Below are 10,752 nucleotides of genomic sequence, written 5' to 3'. Positions count from 1 at the left end.
GGCTTGCCTGGGAACCTGAGAGTTGTGACGCTGACATTCCTGAAACTAAAGTCCCAGGACTGGAGTAAGAAGTGGCAACTCAGAGGCAGCATCTGAAAAGCCTAATTGTTGCTGAACCGGTTTCTCTCTGAGTATCCGAGGGGAAGGAGAGGGAGGACACCAAGGCTGAGCGGCTGGAGCTGGGAGAGGCCTCACATCTGAGGCAAGTCTACTGCCACGCCAGTGACAGTTGTCGTCTGTTCTCTCCTTGGACATCTTTTCAGACAGGCAACACACCCTCCCCTATTACCCAGCACAGTTCTAGGTGCCCTTTGTTCTTTGCTCAATATCTATCCCTGCCCCATTTTAAAAATTAAGATAATTCTCTCTAGTTTAGACACTGGGAAAGAAGCTTGAAAGAGAAAACCAAGGACGTGGTAAAGATTACAGGGTGTGGTGGGAGAGGTATAAGAGAAGAGAGGACATTGCATTGAGGGAGAGAGGTTTGTTGCTGTGGCTGGGGGGACCACAGACTCCTTGGGATGACCCTTCAAGTCCAACCTCATCTGCAGTGATTCAGGAGCCCTGCTTATTGCACAGGCTACAGTTTCATGCCTAAGTTGATTTCACCAAAATGAGATACAAAGGGAAGGCAATTCTCAGATGATTTCAGTCAAAAATGCAAAGCTATCCCTTGACAAATCTGGGTTCGTTTCTTTGGAAATTTCTTGTTTAATGGGATGAGAAAACTGCAACAAGTTTGATGGCAAGGCAAGGTTCTATGAGATAAATCCATTTCCCCATTAACTTCCATGATAAAATTGATGGTGTCTATCAAGTACTTTGCCCATTTTTAAATTGAGTTGTTCATCTTCTTGCTGTTGAGGTGTGAGTTCTTTATTCTGGATACTAGATCCTTATCAGATATATGATTTGCAAATATTTTCCCCCATTCTGTGGGTCATCTTTTTACTTTCTTGATATGTCCTTTGAAGGCCCCAAATTTTTCATTTTGACGAAGTACAATTTATTTTTTCTTCTGTTGCTCGTGTTTTTCCTGTCATATTTAAGAAACTCTTGCCTAATCCAAGGTTATTACTATTTTTAATCCTGACCTTGGTTTAGCATTTTATAGTCTGGGACCTGCTTTCAAGTACGTTACCTCTCATAGAATGACATGTAAGAGTTTAAGACACGTAAACCTTTGAGATCACATAAAAGAAAAAGAAAAAATAAATAAATAAAAGCAGGTGATAATAATTACTATGAGTAACAGGTGTGAACTGGGACTGTTTTAGGAAAACTGGGACATATGTTCTCTCTACATATAAGTAATGGAGACCTGAGTCCCAGTGTTGAATCCACCATTAATTTGCTAAGCCCTCACCCATACAATGGGTCGTGAAGTACATAATTTCGTTATTTTTTTTAATTAAAAAAAAATTTTTTTATACAGCAGGTTCGTATTAGTCATCAATTTTATACACAGCAGTGTATACATGTCAATCCCAATCACCCAATTCATCACACCACCATCCATCCCCACCCCACGTGGCTTTCCCCCCTTGGTGTCCATACGTTTGTTCTCTATATCTGTGTCTCAACTTCTGCCCTGCAAACCGGTTCATCTGTACCATTTTTCTAGGTTCCACATACATGCGTTAATATACGATATTTGTTTTTCTCTTTCTGACTTACCTCACTCTGTATGATAGTCTCTAGACCCATCCACGCCTCAACAAATGACTCAATTTCCTTCCTTTTTATAGCTAATATTCCACTGTATATATGTACCACATTTTCTTTATCCATTCGTCTGTCGATGGGCATTTAGGTTGCTTCCATGACCTGGCTGTTGTAAATAATGCTGCAATGAATATTGGGGTGCATGTGTCTTTTTGAATTATGGTTTTCTCTGGGTATATGCCCAGTAGTGGGATTGCTGGATATGGTAATTCTAGTTTTCGTTTTTTAAGGAACCTCCATACTGTTCTCCATAGTGGCTGTATCAATTTACATTCCTACCGACAGTGCAAGAGGGTTCCGTTTTCTCCACACCCTCTCCAGCATTTGTTGTTTCTAGATTTTCTGATAATGCCCATTCTAACTGGTGTGAGGTGATACCTCATTGTAGTTTTGATTTGCATTTCTCTAATAATTAGTGATGTTGAGCAGCTTTTCATGTGCTTCTTGGCCATCTGTATGTCTTCTTCGGAGAAATGTCTATTTAGGTCTTCTGCCCATTTTTGGATTGGGTTGTTTGTTTCTTTAATATTGAGCTGCATGAGCTGTTTATATATTTTGGAGATTAATCCTTTGTCCATTGATTCGTTTGCAAATATTTTCTCCCATCCTGAGGATTGTCTCTTCATCTTGTTTATGGTTTCCTTTGCTGTGCAAAAGCTTTGAAGTTTCATTAGGTCCCATTTGTTTATTTTTGTTTTTATTTCGATTTCTCTAGGAGGTGGGTCAAAAAGGATCTTGCTGTGATTTATGTCAAAGAGCCTTCTTCCTATGTTTTCCTCTAAGAGTTTTATAGTGTCCGGTCTTACATTTAGGTTTCTAATCCACTTTGAGTTTATTTTTGTGTATGGTGTTAGGGAGTGTTCTAATTTCATTCTTTTACATGTAGCTGTCCAGTTTTCCCAGCACCACTTATTGAAGAGACTGTCTTTTCTCCATTGTATATCCTTGCCTCCTTTGTCATAGGTCAGTTGACCGTAGGTGCGTGGGTTTATCTCTGGGCTTTCTATCCTGTTCCATTGATCTATGTTTCTGTTTTTGTGCCAGTACCAGTCTTGATTACTGTAGCTTTGTAGAATACTCTGAAGTCAGGGAGTCTAATTCTTCCAGCTCCGTTTTTTTCCCTCAAGACTGCTTTGGCTATTCAGGGTCTTTTTTGTCTCCATACAAATTTTATGATTATTTGTTCTAGTTTCATAAAAAATGCCATTGGTAATTTGATAGGGATTGCATTGAATCTGTACATTGCTTTGGGTAGTATAGTCATTTTCACAATATTGATTCTTCCAATCCAAGAACATGGTATATCTCTCCATCTGTTGGTATCATCATTAATTTCTTTCATCAGTGTCTTATAGTTTTCTGCATACAGGTCTTTTGTCTCCCTAGGTAGGTTTATTCCTAGGTATTTAATTCTTTTTGTTGCAGTGGTAAATGGGAGTGTTTCCTTAATTTCTCTTTCAGGTTTTTCATCATTAGTGTATAGGAATGCAAGAGATTTCTGTGCATTAATTTTGTATCCTGTAACTTTACCAAATTCATTGATTAGCTCTAGTAGTTTTCTGGTGGCATTTTTAGGATTCTCTATGTATAGTATCATGTCATCTGCAAACAGTGACAACTTTACTTATTCTTTTCTGATTTGGATTCCTTTTATTTCTTTTTCTCCTCTGATTGCTGTGGCTAAAACTTCCAAAACTATGTTGAATAATAGTGGTGAGAGTGGACAACCTTGTCTTGTTCCTGATCTTAGAGGAAATGGTTTCAGTTTTTCACCATTGAGAACGAGGTTGGCTGTGGGTTTGTCATATATGGCCTTTATTATGTTGAGGTAAGTTCCCTTTATGCCTACTTTCTGGAGGGTTTTTATCATAAATGGGTGTTAAATTTTGTCAAAAGCTTTTTCTGCATCTATTGAGATGATCATATGGTTTTTCTCCTTCAGTTTGTTAATATGGTTTATCACATTGATTGATTTGCGTATATTGAAGAATCCTTGCATTCCTGGGATAAACCCCACTTATTCATGTTATCTGATCCTTTTAATGTGTTGTTGGATTCTGTTTGTTAGTATTTTGTTGAGGATTTTTGCATCTATGTTCATAAGTGATATTGGTCTGTAGTTTTCTTTCTTTGTGACATTTTTGTCTGGTTTTGGTATCAGGGTGATGGTGGCCTCGTAGAATGAATTTGGGAGTGTTCCTCCCTCTGCTATATTTTGGAAGAGTTTGAGAAGGATAGGTGTTAGGTCTTCTCTAAATGTTTGATAGAATTCGCCTGTGAAGCCATCCGGTCCTGGGTTTTTGTTTGTTGGAAGATTTTAAATCACAGTCTCAATTTCAGTGCTTGTGATTGGTCTGTTTATATTTTTTATTCCTTCCTGGTTCAGTCTCAGAAGGTTGTGCTTTTCTAAGAATTTGTCCATTTCTTCCAGGTTGTCCATTTTATTGGCATGTAATTGCTTTTAGTAATCTCTCATGATCCTTTGTATTTCTGCAGTGTCCGTTGTTACTTCTCCTTTTTCATTTCTAATTCTATTGATTTGAGTCTTCTCCATTTTTTTCATAATGAGTCTGGCTAATGGTTTATCAACTTTGTTTATCTTCTCAAAGAACCAGCTTTTAGTTTTATTGATCTTTGCTATTGTTTCCTTCATTTCTTTTTCATTTATTTCTGAACTGATCTTTATGATTTCTTTCCTTCCGCTAACTTTGGAGTTTTTTTGTTCTTTCTCTAATTGCTTTAGGTGTAATTGCTTTAGGTTATTTATCTGAGATGTTTCTTGAGGTAGGATTGTATTGCTATAAACTTCCCTCTTAGAACTGCTTTTGCTGAATCCCATAGGTTTTGGTTTGTCGTCTTTTCATTGTCATTTGTTTCTAGGTATTTTTAAATTTCCTCTTTGATTTCTTCAGTGACCTCTTGGTTATTTAGTAGTGTATTGTTTAGCCTCCATGTGTTTGTATTTTTTACAGATTTTTTTCTGTAATTGATATTTAGTCTCATAGCGTTGTTGTTCGAAAAGATACTTGATACGATTTCAATTTTCTTAAATTTGCCAAGGCTTGATTTGTGACCCAAATATGATCTATCCTGGAGAATGTTCCATGAGCACTTGAGAAGAAAGTGTATTCTGTTGTTTTTGGATCGAATGTCCTATAACTATCAATTAAGTCCATCTTGTTTAATGTGTCATTTAAAGCTTGTGTTTCCTTATTTATTTTCATTTTGGTTGATCTGTCTATTGGTGAAAGTGGGGTGTTAAAGTCCCCTACAGTGATTGTGTTACTGTCAATTTCCCCTTTTATGGCTGTGAGCATTTGCCTTATGTATTGAGGTGCTCCTATGTTGGGTGCATATTTACAATTGTTATATCGTCTTCTTGGATCATTATGTAGTGTCCTTCTTTGTCTCTTGTAATAGTCTCTATTTTAAAGTCTATTTTGTCTGATATGAGAATTGCTACTCCAGCTTTCTTTTGATTTCCATTTGCATGGAATATCTTTTTCCATCCCCTCACTTTCAGTCTGCATGTGTCCCTAGGTCTGAAGTGGGTCTCTTGTAGACAGCATATATACGGGTCTTATTTTCGTATCCATTCAGCCAGTCTATGTCTTTTGGTTGGAGCATTTAATCCATTTACATTTAAGTTAATTATCGATATGTATGTTCCTATTACCATTTTCTTAATTGTTTTGGGTTTGTTATTGTAGGTCTTTTCCTTCCCTTGTGTTTCCTGCCTAGAGAAGTTCCTTTAGCATTTGTTGTAAAGCTGGTTTGGTGGTGCTGAATTCTCTTGGCTTTTGCTTGCCTGTAAAGGTTTTAATTTCTCCGTTGAATCTGAATGAGATCCTTGCTGGGCAGAGTAATGTTGGTTGTAGGTTTTTCCCTTTCATCACTTTAAATATGTCCTGCCACTCCCTTCTGGCTTGTAGAGTTCCTGCTGAAAGATCAGCTATTAACCTAATGGGGAGCCCCTTGTGTGTTACTTGTTTTTTCCTTGCTGCTTTTAATATTTTTTCTTTGTATTTAATTTTTGATAGTTTGATTAATATGTCTTGCCATGTTTCTCCTTGGATTTATCCTGTATGGGACTCTGCACTTCCTGGACTTGATTGACTATTTCCTTTCCCATATTAGCAAAGTTTTCAACTATAATCTCTTCAAATATTTTCTCAGTCCCTTTCTTTTTCTCCTTTTCTTCTGGGATCCCTATAATTCGAATGTTGGTGCATTTAATGTTGTCCCAGAGGTCTCTGAGACTGTCCTCAATTCTTTTCATTCTTTTTTCTTTATTCTGCTCTGCAGTAGTTATTTCCACTATTTTATCTTCCAGGTCACTTATCCGTTCTTCTGCCTCAGTTATTCTGCTATTGATTCCTTCTAGAGAACTTTTAATTTCATTTACTGTGTTGTTCATCATTGTTTGTTTGCTCTTTGGTTCTTCTAGGTCCTTGTTAAACGTTTCTTGAATTTTCCCCATTCTATTCCCAAGATTTTGGATCATCTTTACTATCATTATTCTGAATTCTTTTTCAGGTAGACTGCCTATTTACTCTTCATTTGTTTGGTCTGTTGGATTTTTACCTTGTTCCTTCATCTGCTGTGTGTTTCTCTGTCTTCTCATTTTGCTTAACTTACTGTGTTTGGGGGTCTCCTTTTTGCAGGCTGCAGGTTCGTAGTTCCTGTTGTTTTTGGTGTCTGCACCCAGTGGCTAAGGTTGGTTCAGTGGGTTGTGTAGGCTTCCTGGTGGAGGGAACTAGTGCCTGTATTCTGATGGATGAGGCTGGATCTTGTCTTTCTGGTCAGCAGGACTGCATCCGGTGGTGTGTTCTGGGGTGTCTGTGACCTTATTATGATTTTAGGCAACCTCTCTGCTAATGGGTGGGGTTGTGTTTCTGTCTTTCTAGTTGTCTGGCATAAGGTGTCCAGCACTGTAGCTTGCTGGTCCTTGAGTGGAGCTGGGTCTTAGCGTTGAGATGGTGATCTCTGGGAGAGCGTTTGCCTTTTGATATTACTTGGAGCCAGGAGGTCTCTGGTGGACCAATGTCCTGAACTTGGCTCTCCCACCTCAGAGGCACAGGCCTGACACCCGGCCAGAGCACCAAGACCTTGTCAGCCACATGGCTCACAAGAAAAGGGAGAAAAAAAGAAAGACAGAAAAAGAAAATATAGTTATTAAAATTAAAAATTAAAAAGTAATTAAAAAAAAGAAGAGGGCAACCAAACGAATCCACCAATAACTGTAAGGCCAACTGGCCCGAGGCAGGGGAACGCAATCAGATACACAGGTTGCATCAGACGGAAACTTTCCGGACCACCCAGTTCCAGAAGCTGACCTGGAGACTCTCCACCCGGCCCAGCCTTCCCGCCTTTCGAGGGGCGGGACTAACGGTCCCAAGACTGATGCAACCGGCACCGGATATTTCCGGGATACCCGAAGAGACCACCAAATAAGGAATAACCTGCGCCCTCCCGGATTCACCACACCCCTTTCCCTTCTTCCCCTATAAATTTTGTTCGCGCCCACACCTGGGCGCGACTTCTCTGGCCCCTTTTTCTCGGACCAGTGAACCTCGCCTGGGAGCGTTCCCAAATAAAGCTTGTTTAAGCTCTCCTCCGTTTCTTGGTGCCGTTCCTTACAATAACAAGCGCTAAAAACTGTACTAAAAAAAAACAACCCTAGGACATATGGTAAAAGCAAAGCTATACAGACAAAATCACACAGAGAAGCATACACACACACACTCAGAAAAAAAGGAAAAAATATATATCTTTTGGGAAGTCTGAGGTCTTCCACCAGCGTTTAGTAGGTGTTCTGTAGGAGTTGTTCCACATGTAGGTATATTTCTTATGTATTTGTGGGGAGGAAGGTCATCTCCACATCTTACTCCTCTGCCATCTTGAAGATCTCCAATCTCTCCTGTGAGTTTAAAAAATCATTTGGAGTGGACTATAGAACCATAGAACCAAAGGGAGGCATAAGAGAATTAACCACCTTTTTTTTGGACTATCAGTCATGCTCAGGTGCACATTATCTCATTTAATTTCACAGCAACTTTGTTAGCTATTATCTCCAGAGTTGCACAGCTCGTTTGTAAAATAATAATAACTAAAAAGAAAAGGTAGAGCAAGGATTCAACTCTGAGTCTGATACACCAATGGTTCCCAAACCTGGGGTGTGCTAAGAATTGACTGGAAGGAACCTTTAAAATAATAGATGCCACGCCCCCCCCCCGACCTACTAAAATGGAATCTCTACTGATGGAGGAAGGGAAGGGAGAGTTCCTGAAAAGAGAAAAAAATTTTAAAGTTCTTAAACTGATTTTGCAGAGCCAGATTTGGAACCACGGCCTTACTCTATGCTGCCTGACCAAGCCGTGGTTCCTAAACCAGGTGTCAGGCTTCAAGATAACCTTGCAACTTGCTTCAAGATAACCTTGCAAACTCAAACTCCGAAATTCCTCATTACACTGTCTTGGCCCTAAACGCCTGCTCTTTTCAAAATCAAGACTACCAAGACTCTAAAATGCCACGGGAAGGAGAGTGGCACTTTCCTGTGTACGGAGTACTGGGGGTGGGGGTGGTGGAATGCAGCCAAGCTCAGACTGGCTGACACTAGGCCAAAAACGAGCTGAAGCTGATAAACTTTGAAGACCAACCACGAAGGGAATTTTTGTTTCCTTTAATCCATCACGGGGGCCTACTAATTGCACCCCACAGCTGCAACTGATCAAGGATAGGGGCCACGTGACCAGGCGCCCTCCACGCCGAAGTCTTCCGCTCTGGTTCGGCTATTAGCCCAAGAGGGACTGGAAGGAAAGCCGGAGCTTTTTATCAAGACTACGCGAGAGAGGGGAGCTCCCCAGTAATCTGAGCCGAGGACAGGGGACAGGACTCCAGCTCGAACCCAGACTCCCCCCGATATAAGAAGGCGGGGAATGCAAAATGAAGAACAGGTGCGGTTCTGGAGGACCATAGAGTTGACCCTAGTACTGCTCTTCCCAAACTCTCAAATTTCTCGGGCGTCCCGCCCCTCAGCGGCCGGCCCTCCGGTTTCCGAGGCGTCGCGCCGGAAGTGACCTCATGGCGGCGGCGTGGGGTCGCGGGCGCTTCCGGCGGCGGCCGCGGCTGTCGGGGTGGATGTGGAGAAGCCCCGTGGTCTCTGGGTCCTGCGGTGTTTCAGGGCCGTGTTGGTGTGGTGTGCGCAGGAGGCGCAGGCCCGGCGGCGTGGAGGTGGGAGCGAGGGGCAGGCGGGTGACTAGTGGGCGCTCGTGGGAGGGGGCTTCCGGGGTTGCCAGGAGGGTTTGCTTTTAGGCTTCGTGGTTCCAGGCCTTGCAGACCTTTTTAGAGGCGGGCACGAGCTGGGGGCCGCTTCGGGTGCGCAGGGGCCCCATTACTAAGGCTTGCCTCCGGGGTATGGTTTGAGGTGGGAGGCCGAGGGGAGCGGGATTTTAAATAGTCGAGGAATTGTGGGAGGTGTGAGGCATTAGCCGCCTAGCCTCTTAGTTTAGCCTTGCTGATGGTTCCTGCAGCCCGCCCACTCATTGCTCCCTGCTTCAGTTTCCTTTTGCACAATGAAGTACGGTGGCAGGGAAGAGCGCGAGTGCCACATCCATGACTGATAGCTGGAGGACAGAGGTGAACTGGACTCTGAGAGGGAAGGGTGGCTGAGAAATAATGATACCTGCTAGGGTGCAGCTTCTGCTGAATCCTGGGGACTTCCCCTTGATTGTTTACTGCAGTTCGTGTTAAGTCTTAGCTTCTTATTATCGGTAGTCTTTGTGCGATATTAGTTGACTTGATCAGTAATTGACTTGTTGAATGGTTCAAGTTCAAGTGTTTTGGTGTGTGGGAGGCATAGTCTTCACCTGCTTGGCCAGGTGGTTGTCAGTAAACCTCCCAATTCTGGAGCTAGGAGTCTTAACAGTCCTCTCCTGTGGTTACAGGTGAGGAACTCGAGACCCAGAATGGTTTTTGTTCTCTTCCCTAGCCACAGGCTAAACTGATTTCAGTCTGCGATCTGTCTCAGTCCCATCAAAACGTAAGTGACTGTCCCTGAGCAGGTCACTGTTTCAACTGGAAACCTCAGATGGATTCTATGCTTTTTTTTATGAAAGGCAGATAAAGGGTACTGAACACAGAATTCTTATATTTTGGTTTCTCTGTATAAAACGGAGATGGTTACAAATAACATAACAAAAAAATTTTCTTTTTGAATTTTATTTTATACACCAGGTTCTTATTAGTTATCTACTTTATACATATTAGTGTATGTATGTCAATCCCAATCTCCCAGTTCATCCTCCACCCACCCAATAACATAACTTTTTAATTGCTAAGAAGTTTCTGGTGGAGCTTTCTTGAGGGGTCAGGGCTGTGGGACTAGCAGAGTGTCTCGCAAACTTTTTGACCTGTGACCCACAGTTAATGTATTTTACATGCTGACCCTGGGTGACCCCTGCATGCACAGAGTGTGTACACACACAGGAAACAAAAGTTTACCCTTTCTATATACGATGCCCTCTGACATTTTCTATTTCATTAAAAGAAAAAAAAAGTTGATTGCAACTCACTAAATTGACTCTGACCTGTAATGGGCCTGACTTCTAAAGACCTGTAGTTTGAAAAACATTGGACTAGAAAATGTTTAATTAAGATTCTTGAGATTCCTGAGATTCTGTAAGTAATGCAAGGTGGAAAATATGTCATTTTTCTCTTCTTATCAACCAGAGGAGCAGGGTTACTAGAGCTCTTCACCAGAACAACAGGACAGGACATTCATATCAGTATCTCAAAGGAGGGCAGTATCCATAGTGATAATGTGTCCGAATTTTGGCAAGGTGTTTGAGTCTTTTCCGATGACCTGGTGGGTGAGATGGGGGGGGGATTTGCCATATAGTGGTAAAATTAGATGACATCATGACTTTGAGCATCTATGTCTGTAGGGATTTGATTTGTGGGCACAACTTACAGCTGGGATTTTGGTGATCAGTGTTGAGGCTCTGTCACTTTCTTTATACATAGTGT

At 41.5% G+C, this 10,752-nt stretch overlaps 1 protein-coding gene across 2 annotated transcripts in view; it reads left to right on the top strand.

Moving 5' to 3' along the window:
• The first annotated feature begins 8,822 nt into the window (after positions 1-8,822).
• EDC3 (enhancer of mRNA decapping 3) overlaps positions 8,823-10,752 on the top strand; it is a 51,786-nt gene continuing 49,856 nt past the window's right edge. Inside the window, exons 1-2 of one of the 2 annotated variants that reach the window (XM_060153914.1) lie at positions 8,824-8,958; positions 9,672-9,766. The gene's annotated coding sequence lies outside the window, so the exon portion shown is untranslated. Of the gene's footprint in view, positions 8,959-9,671; positions 9,767-10,752 lie in introns of both variants that reach the window. The other variant, XM_060153910.1, reaches the window with a different exon arrangement.

The sequence above is a fragment of the Lagenorhynchus albirostris genome, chromosome 1 (genome assembly GCF_949774975.1).
Source record: "Lagenorhynchus albirostris chromosome 1, mLagAlb1.1, whole genome shotgun sequence".
Classification (NCBI taxonomy): Eukaryota; Metazoa; Chordata; class Mammalia; order Artiodactyla; family Delphinidae; genus Lagenorhynchus; species Lagenorhynchus albirostris.
Note: the sequence above shows the minus strand (reverse complement) of the source record. Positions and strands in the feature narration are given on the sequence as shown.